Genomic DNA, 23232 nt, shown 5'->3' with positions numbered 1-23232 from the left:
TATATTGGTGGAAATGGAATATAAAAATTTGTCATTTTTTCAACATGAAAAATAGCAGTGAGCCATATGGCTGCTCCTTTACACCATCGTGTCTGATTGAAGCCTCCGTTATAGACCTGGCCTCTCAGCTCTCCCACAAACAGATTTCCAGGAAATCTAAACCAAATGGGAATCCAGAGGGAAGTCAAAGCATAGCAAATTTGTCCTAGGCCTGCTTTTTAAAAAAATTTCTATAAGGTCCAATCTATCCATTTTAATAACTGGGAATGTTTTGTTTTCATGGTAGCAGTGAGAAATATCCAGTTCAGTACAGCTTATGATATTTTAAATGAAAATAAGTCTCAATTTGTGAAGGAAGAGAAATAAAACAAATGAGGATTTTAAATAAATTTAAGAAATCATTAACTTAGTAATAGATTTGGTATTTACAATGACTCTAGGCCACATATGTTTTACTTTTGCAGCAGAAACTTATGAAAAATCAAGAACAGCACATAATTACTGACTATATGAAAGTTTTGAGAATAGCAAGTAGTTCTATGGATGAATATGTGTTTATAAGTGTGTAGAATAAGTATTTCAATTTGAGTTTTAAAAAAATTAAACCAAAAATATACTACAACAAGTATTTTGAGTTTTTAAAAAATTAAGCCAAAAACATACTAGAATTATTTCATCATTTGATATTGCTCAATAAATAGGAAAGTATCACAAATAGTTTTCAGCATAAATTCAAATTTAAAAAAAAGACTCTATGTACAGTTAATTTTTGGATTCCTTCACTTTTATTCTGTTAATAGCATTAGCAACTGGCAACCAAGTTCTTTGTAAAATATTTATTGAATGACTAAATGTAAAATAAAAGGCAAGTTATGATGTACCTTGCCTTTGTGCAGATAGATGCCTGAATAAGACCATGACAGAAGAGCATGTGGCCTCTTTCAATGTTATGAACATGGGCAAACATTGCCTGTAGTTGGAGCCACGTTCGCTGGAGAAATGGTGATCTAGTTGCATCTCCTGTTTGAATGAGAGTCTGTCCCCAGGGAAATAAGAGTCACAAAGTGAGTAGGGCTCTTTCCATGAATTGGTAACGATCACTTTCTTAAATAATAAGTACTGGATAAGGGGCGATATTGAAATATTTGTTTTCAAGGTTCCAGGTTTTCAGATATGGTTATGGTGGAAGGTGGCTGACCCATGCTTCAAGACAGCAGTCTTGGGACCTCTTTACACTCTTAAAAATTATTGAGGACCCCAGACAGCTCTTGCTGATAGGGGAAATATCAAATAATATTTATCATATTAAAAATTAAAACAAAAATTTAAAAATATTTATTAAATCGTTTGAAAATAACAGTTACGAGCCCAATACATGTTAACAGAATAACTTATTTTTTTGAAAATAAGAATAGTTTCCAAAACAACATAATTAGTGAGAATAATAACATTGTTTTATAGTTTTTCATATTGCTTTCATATCTGGCTTAATAGAAGACAGCCATATTTTCATATCTGCTTCTGCATTCAAACTGTTGCAATTTGATATTTTTGTTGAAGTTTATGAAGAAAATCCAATGTCAGTGTCAAAAACAGATAGGTAGTTTGAAAAAAGAGGGGCATTTTAATACTTTTGCATAAATTTTGTAAATTCTTCTGTGCTACACTAGAACTTGACAGATTAGTTACAAAGTGGAATCTGAAATTGTATCAGTGAGCTTTCCGTATTCAGTTATGTTAAAAACCATTGGTCTATCTTGCCCTTGGAATGGATTTTTTTTTTATCCATGCATGATTTTTTTATGTCATGCATTGTTCATTTGGAAAGTGTTGGTTCTTTAGTTATGCAGATCTCCAAAAAGTGACACATTTAATTAAACAACATAAAAAATCCCTTTTGTTAATATCGCCACCAATTTCATCAGAAAAGTTTTTGATTGTTGAGAAGTGATCAAACTTATGGTGGTAGAAATAAGGTTCCAAAATTCTAATTTTCCCTTGGAAACTCAAATTGTATCATTTGCAACAAATATTGTCAGCTTTCCTTGACAGTAATAGGATCCATTCATTCCTTTTTAAGAACTTATTTATAAACATCTGAATAACCATAGTTTGTCTGTCAGTCACGTTTTCAAGTAAAAATGTGATCCATGGAAAAAAAGTGGCTAGTTCAGCTTGTACCTCAAAATCATCAGACAAGTGCTTGCCGTTGAGGCAACCATAGTACTGAAGTATGCTGCCAAAGAGCTTCATACACATTCCATTTAGTCAAATAAAACATTAAAAAGACATATATCCAAGTGATGAGATTTAATAAAATTAATAACTTTTATTATTGTTCATCAAGGACGTTGTTAAGCGAAACTGGCCTTTTTCTGCCCTGCAAATGTGTGAAGAATACAATGACAGCTAGTACAGTTTGGTGCCACTGCTTTGAGGTGTGCTAAAAACACAAGCAGTTTTATCCACCGTTGTTTTCATACCATTAGGTCAAATGTAAATGCAGTGGAAAACACAAATAGTGTCTTGTATTACAAAAATAAATTACAAAAATAAATCAAGGACTCCTACAAAGGTCTCATAGGGGCTGGCCTGGTGGCATAGTGGTTAAGTTCACACGCTCTGCTTGGGCGCCTGGGGTTCGGATCCCAGGAGCGGATTTACACACCACTCATCAAGCCACGCTGTGGTGGTGTCCCATACACAAAATGGAAGAGGATGGACACAGATGTTAGCTCAGGGCCAATCTTCTTCACCAAAAAAAAAAAAAAAAGGTCTCATAAAATCCCAGAGGCATATAGACGACATTTTGAAAACTATTGTTCTAAGAAATATATGTATTTTGACAACTTAAACATGATTTATGTTTACATTATTCAAGAACTAGAGAAAGAAATAGGACTTTTATATTTTATTTTCATCAAAAAATTTCCTGAACCTAGTATTTACTATCTTTATAAGCACACACATACCCTAAACATAGATTTTATGCACATACACTCACACAGAAACATGATCATACAAATGTATATATATTTTCAGATATGTAGAAAAAATATAATTAATTTTGGCTCCAATTGATCAGCTGTTTCTTATAAATTCCTTCACACTGGATATCAGGTAAGCCCTACTTTTTAGTTCAATGAAGTAAATTTAATATAATGCAACACCTAAAATTTTTTTTAGGCATAGTCTTTTCAGGTGAAAATGCCGAGTCTCTCAGGTTTTTGGCGTGCTTTATGCCTCACTCCAGATGGGCAAGGTACAGCACAGGAAGACGAGATTCTCCTGTCTAGTTTAACTGATACCAATTGGATCATCACTGGCTAGTAGGAGGGCTTCCTGGACTAATGGCTACTGGGGTGCATGTGGATGTGAATGGCTAGAGGCCATTGTGGGGTCATTTGCTTCTGGTGTCTAAGTTCCTCCTCATTTTTCTCTTTCCTTTTGCCCTCAGATTATAAATGTTTAATCAGCCCTCTGAAGCCTCTCATCTCTGTCCCTCTTCAGCAGTGCACAGAGCCACTTCTGGTTTATCTATCCTGGGTTTATCTATCCATAATCTCCTACTGTTACTTCCACATAATCACCCTGCCCCAAGGTAGCAGTGGCCGGGTATGGGGCACCTCCTAGAGCGTGAAGCTTTTCAAGAAAATGAATGGTGAAATGTTAATGCACACATTCCTGGGCTCTCCCATACCTCTTGGAAGTTTCTAAATGCCCTTCCTAGATCTGCTGAGGTTTGTCATTAATGTGTGTTTGTGTTTATGGGGGATATAGGATCTCTAATGCCGATACACTAGATTTTCCTCTCTCTCCCTATTTTTTCTTTATAATTATTCATATTTTTCCTCCTACTTCTACATCATTGGTCCTCAATCAGTGTTAGTACTACCTCCTTAAAGAGACATTTGGAAATGTGGTCATGGTGGTGTGTGGTTGTTTTTACCCGTCACAATGATTGGAAAATGTTATTGACAATTACTACCTATAAGCCAGACATGCTAAATATCTTTTAACTAAGGTCAATAAAGAATTCCATTCCAAAAATGCTAGTAATGCTCTCATGAGAAACACTGCTCTAGGATACAGATTCCTCAGATCCTAGGGAAGGAAGCTTCACAGCTTGACCATGGTCTCCATAACAGAGATGATACTAATTATCTAAGTCTTCCCACAGTCCACCAGATGGATGCCTTGGGCTGACTACAAAAAATGTCATAGACCAGAAATACAAAAAATACTATTGCTATTATATGAAATATGTACATACATTAGACTTTTGAATTTTTTTGTGATCATTTTTTACACTACAAGCATAGGGAGAACACATTAAGCAGAGACTCTAAATATATAAATACCTATGCATATATTTGAAATGTACTGTAAAATAACATTGCTTTCACAAGATAACTGTTGAGATGGTGCAGGTCCTTATGCATGGACTTGGCGTACATTATAGAAACAGCCTGTCGTGTACACTCCAAAGCAGCCTTGCAAAGTTTCCAGAAGAATCCATAAAAAGCTGAAATTATTTTCTTTAATACTGTTGGTCAGCCTTCTCATGGACAGAATACCCTAAATCATCTTGCTACCTTCCAGCTGATCATTTTACCTCCAAAACTGCAAGCAAGATTTGCTGTTTCCAGAATGTCTTTGCATTTTTTTCCTAAACAAATGCACTTCCCTATACTTCATCAGTTTGGTTTTTCCTTTATTAACTCAGTTTATCAACTGACTCCTTCCCATGTGAGAAAAAAGTTTGCACATAGAAAAAAACTAAATGGAGTGCAAATAATTAACTAAATGTCCCTTAGATATTTTTGATACAGTCCACTCAGAATATTCCAAACTTTGGTCTTTGTTTAATAAAATACTTATTATATGCATACTAATCATGCAAAATTCCTATAAGTTTATTGGCAAACACTGAATTTTGAAATCAGAATTCTCTACAACTTATTCATATAATTTTTATTCTTTAAGTCAATGCACAAGATTAAAATAATTCAGACTGAATATTTTTCATTGGCATGTGATATATTTACAATGGTAGGCCTTCTCTGTAACTATCTTACGGTGTCACTTTATTTATTTTTGCCATATATTTTTTTCCTCCAGATACATTCATTAATGGGCATATGTTATGCCTGATGAAAGCAACACATTTAAATTGATTTTTTTGTACAGAACATTAAAAGACATGCATGATGGATATTTTCTTGAGTTGTGAATTAATTTGGAGTGATTCAGAGTCAGTGGAAGCTTTGGAGATGTTTCAATTTAGGAAGATGACAATGATGTGTGAGTTAGCACACAAGTTACAAAATCCATAACAATATCCAGTACGTTGTGAGTATTCTAGATGCGTTCTCCTAACTCACAACCAGCCAGAAGTGAATTAACTGTTTTATTGACGCTAACATTATGAGAGTAATCCAGGTCATCTTTCAGAATTTTTATGTTTGATTGATCTTCTCTATCTGGTTCTTTTGTAAAGTATCAAATTGTAAATAAAAATAATCTTTGTCAGAGATTAACTTATTTTTGAAGCTTCTAAGAGATAGCAATGTTGTTTGTTTTGAGTTAACTATATATATATTTTAAATTTTCATTATTCACAATTTTGGTGACTGTCGGTGCTCATTTGCTTTCTCCTTAATATTGACTTAGGAGAATTTAAGTGGAGGTGCATTTTGTGGTTCAAAGATACTGATAACCATATAGAATGATTGGTTTTTGGTGTAGTCTGGAATAGTAATATACAGTTAAAATATTTCATTGGTGATGCAGAGCTGCAAACTCTTAGCACATTTTATTCCCCAGCACTTGTCCAGTAAGCTGCAATGAGGCACGCTTGGATAGTTGAATCAGAAAAGTCTTTAAAAATTGACCAGAAAACTGCAATGATTATCTGGCAAGGTTTTTGTGTATTCACTGGAGGACCACAACTGCACTAAATGGGCAGCTGAAATGGTTAAAAGATGGAATCCTAGAAGGAATGGCACGATTAGGTGACTAAGAAACAACATTTGCAGAGTTCAACTAACTATCCGTCTATGAAACAGACAGGATAGGAGCATTTTCCTTAAGACGGTTAAAGAGGAAAAAGCAGGGCAATGAGTCCTATCAGTTGGGACATGCAACCGTTTTTCCGGTGACGAAGCTTGATACGTTTATGGGGATTGGAATATTTGAGGATTAAGTGAGATCATATGTGACATATTTAAAAGTTATAAAGGTTTATCATTATTTTTCTTTCCTAGGCATAAAACACAAAGATGTTACTAATATTCAACGACTGCTATTTGTATGTTCGACTGACAAAAACAAATGAAGAAGTAAATTTTCAATGGTCCTTTCCCCCTGGAGCACATTGGAGACACAAAAGGCAGTTGTTTCCCTCGTGATTTCAGCCACTATTACAGAGTCTGTCTTCCTTTAAGATCAATTTTTAGACCTGAAGAGGGCCAGTGGATCTCCGATTACCGCACACCTGGCACACTCAGTCGCTGTTCCATCTAAGCATCCAGCGAACCTTATTTATTGCTTGAAACTGTGCTTCAGTGCACCCTTAGCAATATTTGCTCTTTTTTCTTGCTTTGCCTTTTGATGGCTCTGCCTTAGCTCACCATAGGTCTTAGGTGTCTGGGTATCCTTAGCTTACCCATCTTTTCCATATTTTTAACCCAGTGGGGTTTGAACTTAGATCAGGGCTGCCTAACTTCTAATTTTAGGAATAGTGATGAGTCTGTGGAGTGTGTTTGCAAGGACAGCCTTACCCACTTGTTTTTGACAATCAAGGATATGAATGGATGTAGTTTTGGATCAGCCATTACTTTTAACATTTCCCAAGTTTTCGGGAACACTCTCAGACTGTTAAGAGGTGTTTTGTAAAAAATATACTCTTTTATCAAATGTGTTTGCATTAAAAAAAATTAAAGAGTTTTGTTTTCTCCCCAAAATGTTTTTCAAATCCATTCACTCCTCCGCTTCCTTACTGTTATTCTGCTCTGAGCTATCAACTCTTGGTATCCGTTAAATGCTTCGTTGCTTCCATTCTTGATTTCTACCAAATTCTTAGGCAGGCTGTATCATAGCATTTAAAAAATTTAAATGATATGAGGCTGGTCCCCTAATTAAAAGCCTTCACTTCCTTTTCATTGCACATAGAATGAAGTTTAAATTCCTTTCCATAACCTTCAAGGCTTCTGACCTCTCCAACCACTCATTTGTAACCACACGGGTTGGACATTTTGATCTTTTGTTGCCTGTCTCCTACGTCTTATTTAATATCAGTTATAAGACATAGGAAGAAAAGAGTATTCCAAGTACCTAATACCTCCTTGTCTCTCTCCAACACAGCCATGTAAGCTTGAGGAGAGTAGTGGTCATGTCTGTATTGTTCACCACTATATTCTCAGGGCTCAATACAGGTCCTGTCACATAGTTGGCACTAGTAAATATATATTGTGTAGACAATGACTTATCAAGAAATGTTAATATGCTGCTGTGCAATGTAGCAGTTCTCAAAACTCAGGTTTGTAAATATTTTGTATATATAAATTTGCAATTTCCCAAGCCAGAGCTGAGAACATTACCTTTTTATAGATAGACTGGTTGCAGGATTTGCTTATTGTTCTCTCCTAGAACGTTGCAAAGATATGTCACCTCTTCCTGGAATACTTCTTTTCTCCTGGTTTATATAGTCTCCAGAAGCCTTTAAACATAGAATTGTTCATCAATTATAACAGAGTGCATGCTCAAGTTCACTGCTCTTAAATACCCTTCAAATGCTTAGAAATGTTGAGAAAAACATTATGGAGATTTGCCTGAAAAATATCCAGTCCATTATTCTAGATGTTCTACATTTTATTCATTGATTTGGTCTGACCATTATCAAGACATTCATTGGGATCACGCCAAATTGGTCTAGTGTCGAATCTTTTTTAACTGAGTTACATTTTGGTGTACTTTGCTGGTCTATGTTGATGGATCTTATAAGGAAAAGACTAAAAGCAACTCATCTTTGTTTTCACTGTAAAGATGTTGTTGAGGGTGATATTCCTCATTCCATTATGCAGCATTTTCTCTAGGAAGATCTCCACTATAAAATTCTCTTCTTTCTCAGGTAGAAGAATAATTGTTATGAATTGATTTGTTTTGCTTATGGACACTGGAGTTTAGAGGATTTATTCACATATATATTTTTTGAAAACATTACAATTAATATTTATCAAGTGCTTGCTATGAGCTAGTTATCCTATATAAGTACTTTATGTGAGTTATCCCATTTCATTCTCACAATAACTCTATGACATGGGAATTGTCATTATTCCTATTTTATAGATGAAGAAACTGAGGCACAGAGAGGATAAATTGTCCAAAGTCACACAACCAGAAAATGTTGGAACCAAAGTGTGAATACAGCCTAACTCAAGTAGGCTGCCTCTCGCATGGAACTAGCTTATCTCCCCAAATTTTATTTTTCTTATGTCTTATTCTTTATCTGCTTAAGCAATCTTGCATCATTGTGGGAAAATGTGGAGTATAATGAAATGAAAAAGATACCAAGTTGCTTTTCCTTATGAGTGTTATCTCATATCACAAAGCTCAAACAAATCTATAGATAGGAAATCAAGTAGAAAGTATTAGAAAGTATATCTCTGTTAGAGTAAGCAGTTACCAACTGTTATTCTCTTCTAGGTGCATATTTCAACCTTGACTGTGTCACAAATTAACTTCCATTTTTCTTGGGTTACTTTCTCAAACTACACCCATAGGATACCTAACTTTTTATGTAACTATGCCTTATATTATACTCAGTCAACGATGATGAATGCTTGGTACTTCTATAGGTTTTATTGAAATTAACAGTAACTAATAAGATATTCTAAGAAATATTAGTGAGCTAATTGTCTTTTCAATTTAATCTATAATAAAAGCTTGCATACAATGTTCAAGACTTCTTGTTCCTCAATTTTACAAGTCACAGATTTTCATTATATGCTTCGTATATGTAATCCAGCCTTAAACCATTTTGGAATATGAAAGAATTGCATTAAATACATGAATTATTATGGTTCAAATTACCCCAAATTACTGCTAGAAAACTTCCTTAATTTATCAATGAGGCATCTGCTATTTAAAAGTTTTAGAAGATTAATATGCACAAAAATTCCACTAAAAATTCTCGTTAGCTAGTCTATTGAATATTCATCTTTAATGATAAAAAATACCCAGCCAAGATCCATTAATTATGTATAACATCTGACCAGATTAACAACAGCCACAACAAATTAATAAAAGGTATAATACATTTCTCTTTATCTTTTGCCTACTACCACCATCTTGGTTTAAACAACCACTATGTTTCTCATGGATTATTATAAAAATCTCCTAATTGATTTTCCTGCCTCAAGTTTCACTCTTTTGCCAGTTTCCAACACATTCTGCACTTAGCAGTCAGAGAGGTCTTTCTAAATGGTACACTTGCTCATGTCCTTCTCCTGCTTAAAAACTTAAGAGCTCCCCATTCCTCTCAGGACACTTTCTCACATCCTTACCAAGGCTCATAAAGTGTTTTAGGATCGAGAGTTCTCTCTAGTCTCATCTCTCACCCTTTTTCTGTAGTCATCCTAAACTACCCCCACTTCTGAGAATGAGTCCTGTTCTTTCTTGCATCTAGGCCTCCACACTCTCTATGTAGAACAACCTCCCTCTTCCATTTTCATCTGCCTGACTCTTACATGTCTTGTAGGTTTCAGCCTAGGTATTTCTTCTGCCGAATCTAGGTTAGGTGCTCCTCCTTTATCATCTCAAAGCCCTCTGACTTATCCTACCAGAGCTGTTACCTATTTACTCATCTGTCCTTTTCCACAGGAGACTGAAATCCATTTTAAAGAGGAGTGTTTCTAGTTCACTATCTTATTCTCTGCCTTTACTCTAGAGATTAGCACTTAATAGGCCCTCAGTATTTGATTTTCGAATGAATGAAGGGGTTTTATATGTATTATAAATATAATTTATATTCACCTTAAATATTTTCTTAAAATTTATCAGATTACGGATATAGCCCCTAATTGTTCTGTCTCAACTTGAGTTCAAATCCCAATTTCCCTACTTACTAGTTGTGTGTATTTGGGCACATTAAACAAAGTCTTAGTGTCTTCATTAAAATCTAGAAAATAGTGGTGCTTATATAATAGGGTTGCAGTGAGCAGTACTTACGATAAAATATAAAACACTTCACATAGTGCTTAGAACATAGTTAGTGCTTCTTCTTATATCAGGTTTTTGTTGCTGTTGGTTGTTTGTTTTTTGTAGCACAAGGGTTAGTAACTCTGGCTTTGGGGACAGATGTAGATTCAAATCTTGGCTTGGCCTCATATTAGATATGTGACCTTGCTCTTTGAGAGTCAGTTTTCTCCTATATAAAATGGGAATAATAGTAATGTCCACCTTAACTGGTTGCTGTGAGGTTTGAGAAAGATAATGTAAGTAAAATGCTTAGCATATTACCTGAAGCACAGCGAAGGCTTAAGAAACACTAGATATTATTATTAACAAATCTCTCACTGGCTCATCAGTCCGCTGAAGTCACAGATTTTTGCTTCATTCACCTTTGAATTCCTATCATCAGTGTTTTGCATTGGTACCCTGCATGTGATAAAGTGTCTACATATAAAATAAAAATGGCCCTGAGAAGAGTAAAGCACTGCACTATTGCCGTCCACTTACAACTCATTGTGCATTAGCGCATCAGCCAGTGGAAACTGGGGTACCTAGAGATAGAAGCCAGTTGTGGGGTGTCACTTTGGAACGCGGAGACATTTTCCATTGAAGATAATTCTATCTGATGACATTATCTTTAGAGAAAGGAATGTCAGGAGCTGAGAGAGAAATGCAGAGAGGTTAACTGGGAGAACTTCAAAAAAAAAAATTAAACTCGTCACCAATGTTAACTATGATTAGCCTTAGGGAATAGTTTCAAAGCTAATCCAAAGAAACAAAAAAAGGAATTGTGTAAGTGGGCCAGTTTTGCATGGTATTATTGTTTGATGACAGGAATTCCATACAATAAGATAATTTGGTAAATAGGCCCAGTATGTTTTTTAGAGCTGAGGTTTATTTGAATAGACTAGACAATATGCCTGGGAGGACATGCATTAATTAGTAAGCTATTAGTGTCAAATTGCTGCTAATTTAAGTCTTGTAATTGAAAGAACCTAGAAGACACTTAGGGACAGAAGGAAATTTGAAACAGCTCTTCTATATCTCATCTTTCAGTGGTAAGGGACAAAGATTGTTTCAGTTGAATGATTAATTGTATCTGAATTTCCTATCTCCCTTTAAAAATTATAATTAAGTATGGTATAGGAATAAGTGCGAGTTCTCAAAATTCAGTTTTGAATACACCATACATTGGTGTGTAAGAGTACTAAATGTTTTCAAAAATTGTAGTCAGTTAAAAAGTGAAGTTTTTGTCAGTTTAACATCACTCATAAAAAATACTTCTTAAATTTACTTGTGAGTTACAAAGGAAAAAAAATAATTCAATATGAATATTCAATTAAAAAATATCACACCTATAGCTGTAATTCTTGGCATATAATAAAATTGAAGGTAAGTTCTGCTTCCAGAATGAGTGTGAGGAGCTGCATGGACTGCTTCCAAGGAAACAGCATAACTGGTGAGATTATTTTTAAAAAACAACAATTTGAAGTCTCTGGAGATTGTCCTAATGCATGAAGAAAAATAGAGAAACATTTATTCAAGAAAATCTACCAAATCTCTGCAAGAAAAGTGATACTCTATGGCACTTGAGCCAACCACCTCCCTCCCTGTCTGACCCCAGCTCGGTGTGATGGAGGCTCCACTCTGGGCAGGTGTGACCAAGAAGATGGGGCTCCTTCTGCTCCCAGCTCCCAGTTGAGGGCTGTGGTATCTCCAGGGAGGGCAGGCTGCCAGTATTTCTCATCAACCTCAGCTCTGTTTTGCAGAGGCCAAATTCCAGGTGACTGTGGCCAAGAGTTCAGGAGCTCCCTTCCTCCACCCAGTCCCCACTCATAAAGGGGAGACTCTACCCCAGGTTCTGCTGTGCATCATGCTGAGAACACTGGGGCCTCAATGGCCCTGGCCAAAGCTCACTCGCGGGGCAGAGGTTCCATCCTGGGAGATACAAGCCTAAAGAACAAAGGCTATCACCTCTGCCCAGTGCCTTGCTCCTAAAGCTGGGGTGTCACTCTGAGAGAAGCAGGCTGCTGCCCCTGCTTTCCAGCTCCAGAGCAGTGGCTTAGAGAGGCACTCCATAAGAGAGCTCCAAAAGTCTCCCCCAAAAGACTGACTTTATTTGAAACCGAGTGTGGGCAAATTCAAGCCCTGAAAAACAGTGGAGATTTTGGTAGCAAGTGATTAAGAGAAGTCTGGCAGCTCCATTAGAGCAACAAGCTAAACATTATGCTAGCTAGTTGGCCAGAGAGAACCAGGGAAAGAAAAACTGGAGACCTCACACCTGCTGGTGGGAATGTAAAATGGCGATGCTGCTTTGGAAAACAGTCTGGCGGTTTCTCAAAAGGTTAAAAATAGAGTTACCCTAAAATTCAGCAATTTCACTCTTAGTTATATATGATGAAAAAGGAGAACATATGTCCACACAATATTTTTACATGAATATTCATAGCATTATTTATAATAGACAGTCAGTGAAAACAACACAAATGTTCTTCAACTGATGAGTGAATAAATAAAATGTGATATATCCCTACAATGGAATATTCAACAATAATAAGGAATGGAATATTAACACAATCTGTCACATGGGTAAACCTTGAAAACATACTAAGTGAAAGAAATCAGTCGCAAAAGACTACATACTGTATGTTTCTATTTGTATGAAATGTCCAGAATAGGCAAGTCTGCAGAGATTAGAGAGGGAAAGTAAATTAGTGGTTGCCTAGGGGTTGAGAGAGATGGAGAATGACTTCTAATGAGGATGAGGTTTCTTTTTGGGATAATGAAATGTTCTAAAATTGATTGTGGCGATGGTTGCGCAACTCTATGAATATACTAAAAACCATCGAAGTTATACTTTATATGGGTGAATTGTAAGTTACGTGAATTACATCTCAAAAAGACATTATGAAAAAGAAATTGAAACATTCTAACAGAAAAAACCGGCTCAAATGGCTGTTTTGCTTTTTCCTCACTTGGTCAACAATCAGCTGAGTAGCCACACCCTCGGGCCTCGTATCAGAGCACACCGCTGAGTAAGGGCAGTGGTTTTATTTTTGGTTACGGTACGTCAGCAAATTGGCACATAGTGTGTGTGCGCATGTGCATGCATGTCAATAGCTTTGTTGAGGTACAATTCATTTTCAATAAACTGCACGTTTAAAGCATACGGTTTGATGACTTTTGACATTTATATATATATACCTGTGAAACCATGACCAATATCAAGATAATGTACATATCTATCATTCTAAGAAGTGTCCCTTTGTAATCCTTCCCTTCTGCCCCTCCCTATCCCTTCCTCTCTCCCCAGGCAAGTACTCATCTGCTTTCTATTATTATAGATTTTTTTCCATTTTCTAGAATTTTATATAGATAGAATCATAAGGTGTGTATTTTTGTTTGTTTGGCTTCTTTTTATAAGCATAATGTTTTGCAATTGGTCTATTTTGTAGTGCATATCCACAGTTCATTCCATTTTATTGCTAAAGAGTATGGCATTTTATGGATATATCAGTTTTGTCCGCTCACTTGTTGATGGACATTTAGATTTTTCCAGTTTTGAGCTATTATAAATAAAACAGCTAGGGACATTAGTATACAAAATCTATGTGTGGATATGTTTTATTTCTGTTGGGCAAATACTTAAGAGTGTAATGACTAGGTCACATGGTAATTGTACAATAAACTTTTAAAGAAAATTGCCAAATTGTTTTCTACCATTTTACCTAGACAGAGAAAGACAATACTGTGTGTCTCACTTATGTGTGAAATCGAAAAAGCTGAACTCATAAAATCAGAGAGTAGAATGGTGGTTGCCAGGGGTTGGGGGGCAGGTGGGGAAAATGGGGACATATTGGTCAAAGGGTACAAACTTCTAGTTCTGAGATGAATAAGTTTTGGAGATCTAATGCACAGCATGATGATTGTAGTTAACAATACTATATTATATACCTGAAAGTTGCTAAGAGAGTAGATCTTAAGCTTGGTGTACTCACCACACATACACAAAGGTAATTACGTGAGGTGATGTAGGCATTAACTAACCTTATTGTGGTAATCATTTTGCAATGTATACGTATATCAAATCATCATGTTGTACACCTTAAAGGTACACAATGTTTTATGTCAATTATATCTTAGTGAAGCTGGAAAAAAATAAATTCCAGTGGGAGGGAAAAAAAAGAGTGTTGAGGGGGCCGGCCCGGTGGTGCAGCAGTTAAGCGCACGCTCTCCCCTTCAGTGGCCCAGGGTTCGCTGCTGTTGATCCCGGGCGCGCACCGATGCACTGCTTGTCAAGCCATGCTGTGATGGTGTCCCATATAAAGTAGAGGAAGATGGGCACAGCTGTTAGCCCAGGGCCAATCTTCTCCAGCAAAAAGAGGAGGATTGGCGTTGGATGTTAGCTCAGGGCTGATCTTCCTCACAAAAAAAATAAATAAATAAAAAGAGTGCTGGGTGTTTTCAGTGGAAAACTCTGCATTGCTCAGAGTATACTTTTCTGGGTTATTTGATTGTATGGCGTTGTGCCTTTCATTTTCTTTGAGCTATTTTTTCAACTCTGTAAGTTGTAGAAAACTAATTAAAAGGTAAATAACTCTTGTCCATAGAAATGCAAATTTTATCTGATGGAAATAAATTGATTATTGTCCTGTAGATATTTACCAGTTTTGTCATTTTTGCATGTATGAGTAAATTCATGTCAACGTTCCTGATGGACTGGTCTTTGGGTTCTCCTTTGAACTGGTTGTAATATCTTTCTGGTTCTCTCATTAATTACTGAGTTAAGGAAAATCTTTGATAAATGTTCATTTTATATCTGTGTGAAAATCATTAATTTACTGTTTAAAAATTGTCCTTTAACAACAGTTATATGACCATATATAATTGCCAAAACTCATCATATTGTACACTTAAAGTAGCTGAATTTTATTTTATGTACACTATACCCCAATAAAGCTGGAGAACAGCTGGCTTTCATGATTGTCGCTTCTTCAATATTTTCCCCTGCTTATGAACATTCCTCATTAGTAGTCTCTTCATGTGACCTGATTCCCATCATCCATTCCTTCAACGTAATGATTCAAGAATCTCTCTTAGGTCATCTTCTTACTCTAGGCACTTTCCCTGCATGATCTCATCCCTTCTTTAATATACCGAAGTTGACCACTCTCAAACTCAAATGAAGTCATCCTTCACAATAATGGACTCTTACTGAGAATTTTTATGTTCCATGTACTCTCCTATGAGTTTTACAGGAGATTATGGCATTAACTCACTATGTCCTCGCAATAACCCAAATGTACTTCTGTCATTCATTGCCACTTTATCAGCGAGAAGTCTAAGACCTGAAATTTTTAAGCAACCTCGTAAAGTCACCCAGAAAAGAACCAAGGAAGGCTAGATTTAAATTCTGATAGTTCCATACCAGCACCCAGATGTTTGACCGCTATGCTGTACTGCCTCTCTTCACCTTTCCTGGAATTCCAATCCTACTCTTTTACTATCTTCAAGTATCTTTAACATAGTTACTATCATGGTTTTATTTAAATTCAGCTGAATTATTCAACCCGAGAAATACAAAACTTTTAATATTTTCCAATTGTAGAATGTCTTTTTCCAGTGAAAAAAATTATTCTCCAAAGGATGGGCTTATCACTTTTCCATGGCAACAGATTTTTTTCATTGAAGGGTAAAAATAAACTATTAAACCAAGTTCTTGATCTAAAGTTATTCATCCTCAAGGCTGGCCTGGTGGCACAAGTGGTTAAGCGCGCGCACTCTGCCACGGTCGCCCGGGGTTCGCCGGTTGGGATCCCGGGCGCGCACCGACACACCGCTTGGCAAGCCGTGCTGTGGTGGCGTCCCATGTAAAGTGGAGGAAGATGGGCATGGATGTTAGCCCAGGGCCAGTCTTCCTCAGTAAAAAGAGGAGGATTGGCAGATGTTAGCTCAGGGCAGATCTTCCTCACACACACACACACAAAAAGTTACTCTATCCTCTTTCTTTCTTTATTATATTTTGTACTAATGAACTTACAGAAATACAGTAATCATGGTTGTAGAAACGTCGTTTACACTGACCCTATTTTCAATCATGTTTTGCTCCTTAATCCAACAAGATGATAAAAAATTGTAACTCTTATGACAATGACGATTTTATGAACTGTTACTAAATATTTGAGTCAGAGGTTCTTGATGCACTAAAATTTCCAGTAAAATACAACTTAGGTCTTACTACTTAACATTTGTACAGTGTAGTGTGATAGTGCCTTTTACTGCATTTAGAAGCTGCATCTCACCCGAGCTTCAGTGTCTCAGTGCCATCTATTGAAGTTTTGCAGAATGTTGCAGTGGACACTTCAGGCCAGAAGAACTGGGGAAAAAGTCTTGGCGCTGCCATTTCCTTGCTCTTGGAAGGAGGCAAATTATTTAACGTCTCTTAGCTTAGTGTCATGGCCGTTGACTAGGAACATTGTCTTTTCTATTCTTTCACTGGAGTCAAGATTAGGAGCAGACAACATAGACATGAGAACTATAAAGGGCTGCCACTAATTTAGATACTAGAAGCAGTGCTCTCTTGTTTTTTTAACAAGCATGAAACTGATGGAACTATAATTTAACCAATACTGATGATGGGAGGATTTTTGTGTATCATCAAACTGCAAATTATTAGGACAATTAATAATATTGATTTTCTACCCTGCCAATCCCTTTTGGCTTGAGTGTTTTACATATGCTCTCTCATTTATACCCTAGAAAAACTTTTTGAAAAAATATTGTTAACTCTATTTTGAACTCTGAGAGAGGTGGTATAGAATAGTGTTGAGCATGTAGACTTTGGAATCATTGTTGGTTTGAAACCTTGGCTGTTCCCTGGGTGAAATCTGAAACTGGCCTCCATACACAGAGGATAGGGAGAGACTGAAGAAAGAGGCTGATCATTTTAGATTACTAGGTGGTGGTTTTAATAAGCAGGGGAATTACATATGAGTCTTGTCTTGGGTGGCCATAAGACGAGCAGATTTTTGCTCCCACCTGCTAGAATCTTAAAAGTTTACATAGAGGCCTTAACTGGGTTCAGTCACGTATACCATCTGGATGGTCTCAACAACACATTACTATCTCAAGGCTGTTTCCTTGAGACAGCTTCTAGTATGGGGAAGGCAAGCGGAATGCACATTCCAACGACAGAGGAGGGGATGAGGCACCTCCCACTGCCCGGGTCCAGTTCACCAGTCAACTGGAAGTCACATTCTCTTGATGACCTCCTCCAACAGCCATACTTCCTGAGTTCAAATCCTGGATCTGCCACTTCGAGCTGAGCCTTGTGACCTTATCCAAGTTACTCATCTTTCTGTGCCTCTGATTCTTCATCTGTGAGATTTTAATAGCTATAACTTACAAAGTTTTAATGAGAATAAATAAGTTAATACATGAAGTGCTTAGGACAGTGCCTGGCATGAAGTACTCAGCCAACTTATCTGTTTATTATTATTATTACTTATTAATTAACCAATGAATACATTGTGTCACAGATAGGTGAAATGACTTGTCACCTTGTTAGTACTTGGTTAAAACGTGTTTTAAACCCAAATTCACTGACTCAAAATCTGCATTATTTCCAAAATCTCACAAGATAATTCATCATTGTTATCTTATGGTGGTATTTACTACATATAGTATAGTGAGAGGAGAACATAGAAGTAGATGAATTAGTCTTTAGCATTACCCTTTTTCTGACTCAAAAAAGATGTTCCATAATGGTTAAAAGTATGGAATATTTTATGGAAAATGCTGCTCATAGAGAGAAATGTCTACTATGCTAAGAATAGGTGAAATGACTTAATGTCTTTATATAAGATTTAAATTATGTGATGCAAAGGTGGAAACCAATGACAGCTTATTTTACGTGCTCTACCTGCAGGGCTCGTGTTTGCTGCATACTTTGACCAATTTAGAAGCATATGAGAAACCCAGAAGACTTGGTTACTGGGATTCTTGAACCCGTAGTGGTGATGATTCATCCAGATTCTGCATCTTAATACTTTCTCTTGAAACAAATATTTCTCCTTCTACAAGAGGCCACATATCCAGGAAAATTATTTTTCTTAGTATGCTACAGGCTTGACTGAAGGAGAGAATTAAATAGGCCAAGAACTGACTATCTTTGAAAGTAATGTGAATAGAAAACTGTCATTGCTGCCTGAATGTTAGGAGAATGAAGCAAGGAAACATGAGGGAACAAAACCTCAATTAATAACAAAGATACTATCTTCTATAATAATATCATACATCATAGTCCTCTTAGAAGTATAGGGATTTTGTGGGAAGAATAAGTCAGAATTCTCATAGTAAATTCAATACTAAGGGATGGAGATATGATATCCGGGAGAAGTACACTTTGGATATTTTCAGATTTGTTTCCAGGCAACCTGGATAATGTGCAATGTAAGCACAGCTTCATCAGATCTGATGAAAATATTCAATGCCTTGCCACCTTTTCTCTGAAGAAGATCTATCTATAGATGTCTTTCTCTCTCTTCAATTCTTTGCCACTCTTTCTATGAACAAGATCCTCGATCTCTGTCTTCTCCAGTGTGACATTGCAAATGACATTCTCTGCAGGAGGAGATGTCAGCATTTATTTACTCAAAGTGAGCCTGAGTGATGGAGGGTAGATGTCAGTCCTTCACAGGTGGGCTATGGGTGTTAGAGGAGATTGGATTTTCATATTTCAAGTGGCTTCAGGGTAACAGTTGTCTCTCATGGACCCACTGAAGTTCTTCTGGTGAATGTGATTGGATGTGGCATTTAGATGCCTGTATATTTGAGAGCTCTCAAAAGAAATCAGCATGGCCAGTTGTCAACTCGACTTGCAAGATTTCATCTTCAGTAGTAACATTCTTTATGAAAGACTAATGCTTCATATATAATGGGCAATTGCATCATCAAATGTAATGCTCATTCGAATATTTGACTTGTCAAACATATTGGAGGATTCTTTGAAGCATCACTGGATAATCACATGTTGGAATTTGGCCTGTGATGGTCCTATTTCTCTAGTCATTGGTAATAATCCACTCTCTGGGCTACAAAACACTGGCCCATGGGTAGGAGTTACTAAAACTGGTATAAACAATAGGCCCACTTGGAGTGGAAACTCAGGAGGGTGAGCACTGCTGACGCAACGAGTAAGCCACAAGCATCTTCTATTGCACGTGCATGTGCCTAACAAAATTTAGATCATTGGCAAGCCCTGATTATTCAGATCTGCTAACCCATTAGATGTTTTCCTAGGCATTTCCAGATTATTTTTGCTACATATTTCTGTCTGGCTCACAATGTTTGCCATTCTTCAATTCCCTAGAATTAGCCATCATTAGCAGGTTGGTATGTTCCTTCTAGACTTTGCTCTGTAGATAAACAATCACGCATGCATGCAGTGTTCATCTATTTGCTTTTGTCAAGAACATATTTTGGACATATTTACATTTCAATGCATGTGTGTTTATAATATTCTCTGATAGATGCATAGTATTGCATTGCAGGGATATACACTTCTTAAATTAGAGCTTCTTTTACTGCAAGTTAGAAAAACATATTTTGAGCTAACATGCACAAATATCAATATTTCATAACAAAGCAATGGTGTCTCATGTAATCAAGAACAAGGGAATGGAACTGTGGTCTTAAAAGCAAGCTGGATCCAAGGACTTGAGCAATACCACACTCATGGCTTCTATCCGTGCATCTTCTTTACAATCCACCCCCCACCCCTGCAGAATGGTTGTAATTCACAACCATTAATGATGTAATTCACAAGGCAGACAGTATATGCAATAACAGATCTCAAATAGGTACATTATAATTTCAGCTGCACAGACATTGACTTTTTACTCTCAGTTCTAACTCTAAATTCCCAGGGAAATCTCCAGTTTGGGCCAAGTAAGTCCATCCCTGGTCCAATCAACTTAGGTGAAGGAGGGTAGCGTCATTTTATAAAGTGGCTGCTGGAATTCTCTTGCTATTAACAGGTAGATAAGAGCAAAGAATGGTTCCTAGGAAATAAAAGAATGGACAAACAGCCCAGTGAGAGATTAATATAAACAACATGTATTTGTCCAATTCACAATTGTTAGGCATTTAGGTTCAAATCTTTTTTTATTATAAATAATGCAACAATAAATATCTTTGTAAATATAAGTTTGCACATTTATGTAAATGGATATTTAGGATAAATTTCAAAAATTGAAGTAATGTCAATGGAATGCATATTTTACAATTTTATAGTGAGAAAGTTTAGACAGATTTAGATTCCCATCGGTGGTAAATGAGTATGAATGAGGTGTTTCTCTGCAAACTCATCAACATCCACCATTATCAATTTTTTTTAAGTCTTTGCCTATTTCACTAGTAAAGATATCTTGGTAAGGGTAAAATATATATATATATATTTTTTGGTCAGTTTTTTTTTTTTCCTTTGGAACTTCAGAATGGCCTTTTTTTTTTTTTGGTGAAATTTTTGTTGTACATTATTGTTTGTCAGTCACCATATAAGTGCATCCCTCCACCCCTTGTGCCCACCTCCCATCCCCCAGCACCTGGTAACCACCAAACAGTTCTATCTGTCCGTGTGTTGGTTTATCCTCCACATATGAGCGAAATCATGCACTGTCTGTCTTTCTCTGTCTGGCTTATTTCACTTATAATACCCTCCAGGTCCATCCATGTTGCTGCAAATGGGACGATTTTGTCTTTTTTTTAATGGTTAAGTAGTATTCCTTGGTATATATATACCACATCTTCTTTATCCAATCATCAGTTGAGGGACACTTGGGTTGCTTCCATATCTTGGCCATAGTGAATAATGCTGCGATGAACATAGGTGCATAAGCCTCTTTGGATTGTAGATTTCAGGTTCGTTGGGTAGATACCCAGTAGTAGGATAGCTGGATCATAAGGTATTTCTATTTTTAATTTTTTGAGGAGTCTCCATACTGTTTTCCATAGAGGCTGCACCAGTTTGCATTCCCACCAGCAGTGGATTAGGGTTCCCTTTTGTCCACAGCCTCTCCAGCGTTTGTTGTTTTTTGTCTTGGTGATTATAGCCATTCTAATGGGTATAAGATGATATCTTAGTGCGGTTTCGATTTGCATTTCCCTGATGATTAGTGATGTTGAGCATCTTTTCATGTGCCTATTGGCCATCTGTATGTCTTTGGAGAAGTGTCTGTTCATTTCCTCTGCTCATCTTTTGATCGGGTTGTTTGTTTTTTTGTTAGTCAGTCGTATGAGTTCTTTATACATTATGGAGATTAATCCCTTGTCAGATATATGGTTTGCAAATATTTTTTCTCGACTGGTGGGTTCCCTATTCATTTTGATCCTGGTTTCATTTGCCTTGTAGAAGCTCTTTAATCTGATGAAGTCCCACTTGTTTATTTTTTCTTTTGTTTCCCTTGTCTGAGTAGACGTGGAATTCAAAAAGATCCCTTTATGGCTGATGACGAGTAGTGTACTACCTATATTTTCCTCCAGGAGTTTTATAGTTTCAAGTCTCACCTTCAGGTCTTTGATCCATTTTGAGTTAATTTTTGTGTATGGTGAAAGAAGATGGTCCACTTTCATTCTTTTGCAATTGGCTGTCCAGTTTTCCCAGCACCATTTATTGAAGAGACTTCCTTTCTCCGCTGTTTGTCCTTAGCTCCTTTGTCAAAGATTAGCTACTCGTAGATATGAGGTTTTATTTCTGGACTTTCAATTCTGTTCCATTGATCTGTGTGTCTGTTTTTGTACCAGTACCATGCTGTTTTAATTACTATCGCTTTGTAGTATGTTTTGAAGTCAGGGATTGTGATGCCTCCAGCCTTGTTCTTTTTCAGGGTTGCTTTAGCTATTTGGGGTCTTTTTTGCCCCATATGAATGTTAGTATTATTTGTTCTATTTCTGTGAAGAATGTCCTTGGGATTCTGATTGGGATTGCATTAAATCTGTGGATATCTTTAAATAGTACAGACATTTTAACTATGTTTATTCTTCCAATCCAAGTGTATGGAATATTTTTCCATTTCGTTATGTCATCATTGATTTCATTCAATAATGTCTTATTGTTTTCATTGTATAGGTCTTTCATTTCCTTGGTTAAATTTACTCCTAGATATTTTATTCTTTTTGTTGCAATTGTAAATGGGGTTATCTTCTTGAGTTCTCTTTCTGTTAGTTTGTTGTTGGTATATAGAAATGCAGCTGATTTCTGTAAGTTGATTTTGTACCCTGCCACTTGGCTGTAGTTGTTGACTATTTCTAATAGTTTTCCAGTGGATTCTTTAGGGTTTTCTATATATAAGATCATGTAATCTGCAGTGAGAGTTTCACTTCTTCATGGCCTATTTGGATTCCTTTTTCTTGCCTAATTGTTCTGGCCAGAACCTCCAGTACTGTGTTGAATAAGAGTGGTGAGAGTGGGCAGCCTTGTCTTGTTGCTGTTTTCAGAGGGATGGCTTTCAGTTTTTCTCCATTGAGTATGATATTGGCTGTGGTTTGTCATACATGGTCTTTATTATGTTAAGGTACTTTCCTTCTATACCCATTTTGTTGAGAGTTTTTATCATAAATGGATGTTGGATCTTGTCAAAAGCCTTCTCTGCATCTATTGAGATGATCACATGGTTTTTATTCTTTGTTTTGTTAATGTGGTGTATCACATTGATTGATTTGCAGATGTTGAACCATCCCTGTGGCCCTGGTATAAATCCCACTTGATCATGGTGTATGATCTTTTTAATGTATTGCTGTATTCGGTTTACCAATACTTTGTTGAAGATTTTTGCACCTATGTTCATTAGGGATACTGGTCTGTAGTTTTCCTTCTTAGTACTGTCTTTGTCTGGCTTTGGTATCAGGGTGATGTTGGTTTCATAGAATGTGTTGAGAAGTGTTCCATCTTCCTCTATTTTTTGGAATAGTTTGAGAAGGATAGATATTAAGTTTTCTTTG

This window comes from Ceratotherium simum, chromosome 23 (assembly GCF_057802395.1).
Source record: "Ceratotherium simum simum isolate JZ-2026a chromosome 23, ASM5780239v1, whole genome shotgun sequence".
Classification (NCBI taxonomy): Eukaryota; Metazoa; Chordata; class Mammalia; order Perissodactyla; family Rhinocerotidae; genus Ceratotherium; species Ceratotherium simum.
Note: the sequence above shows the minus strand (reverse complement) of the source record.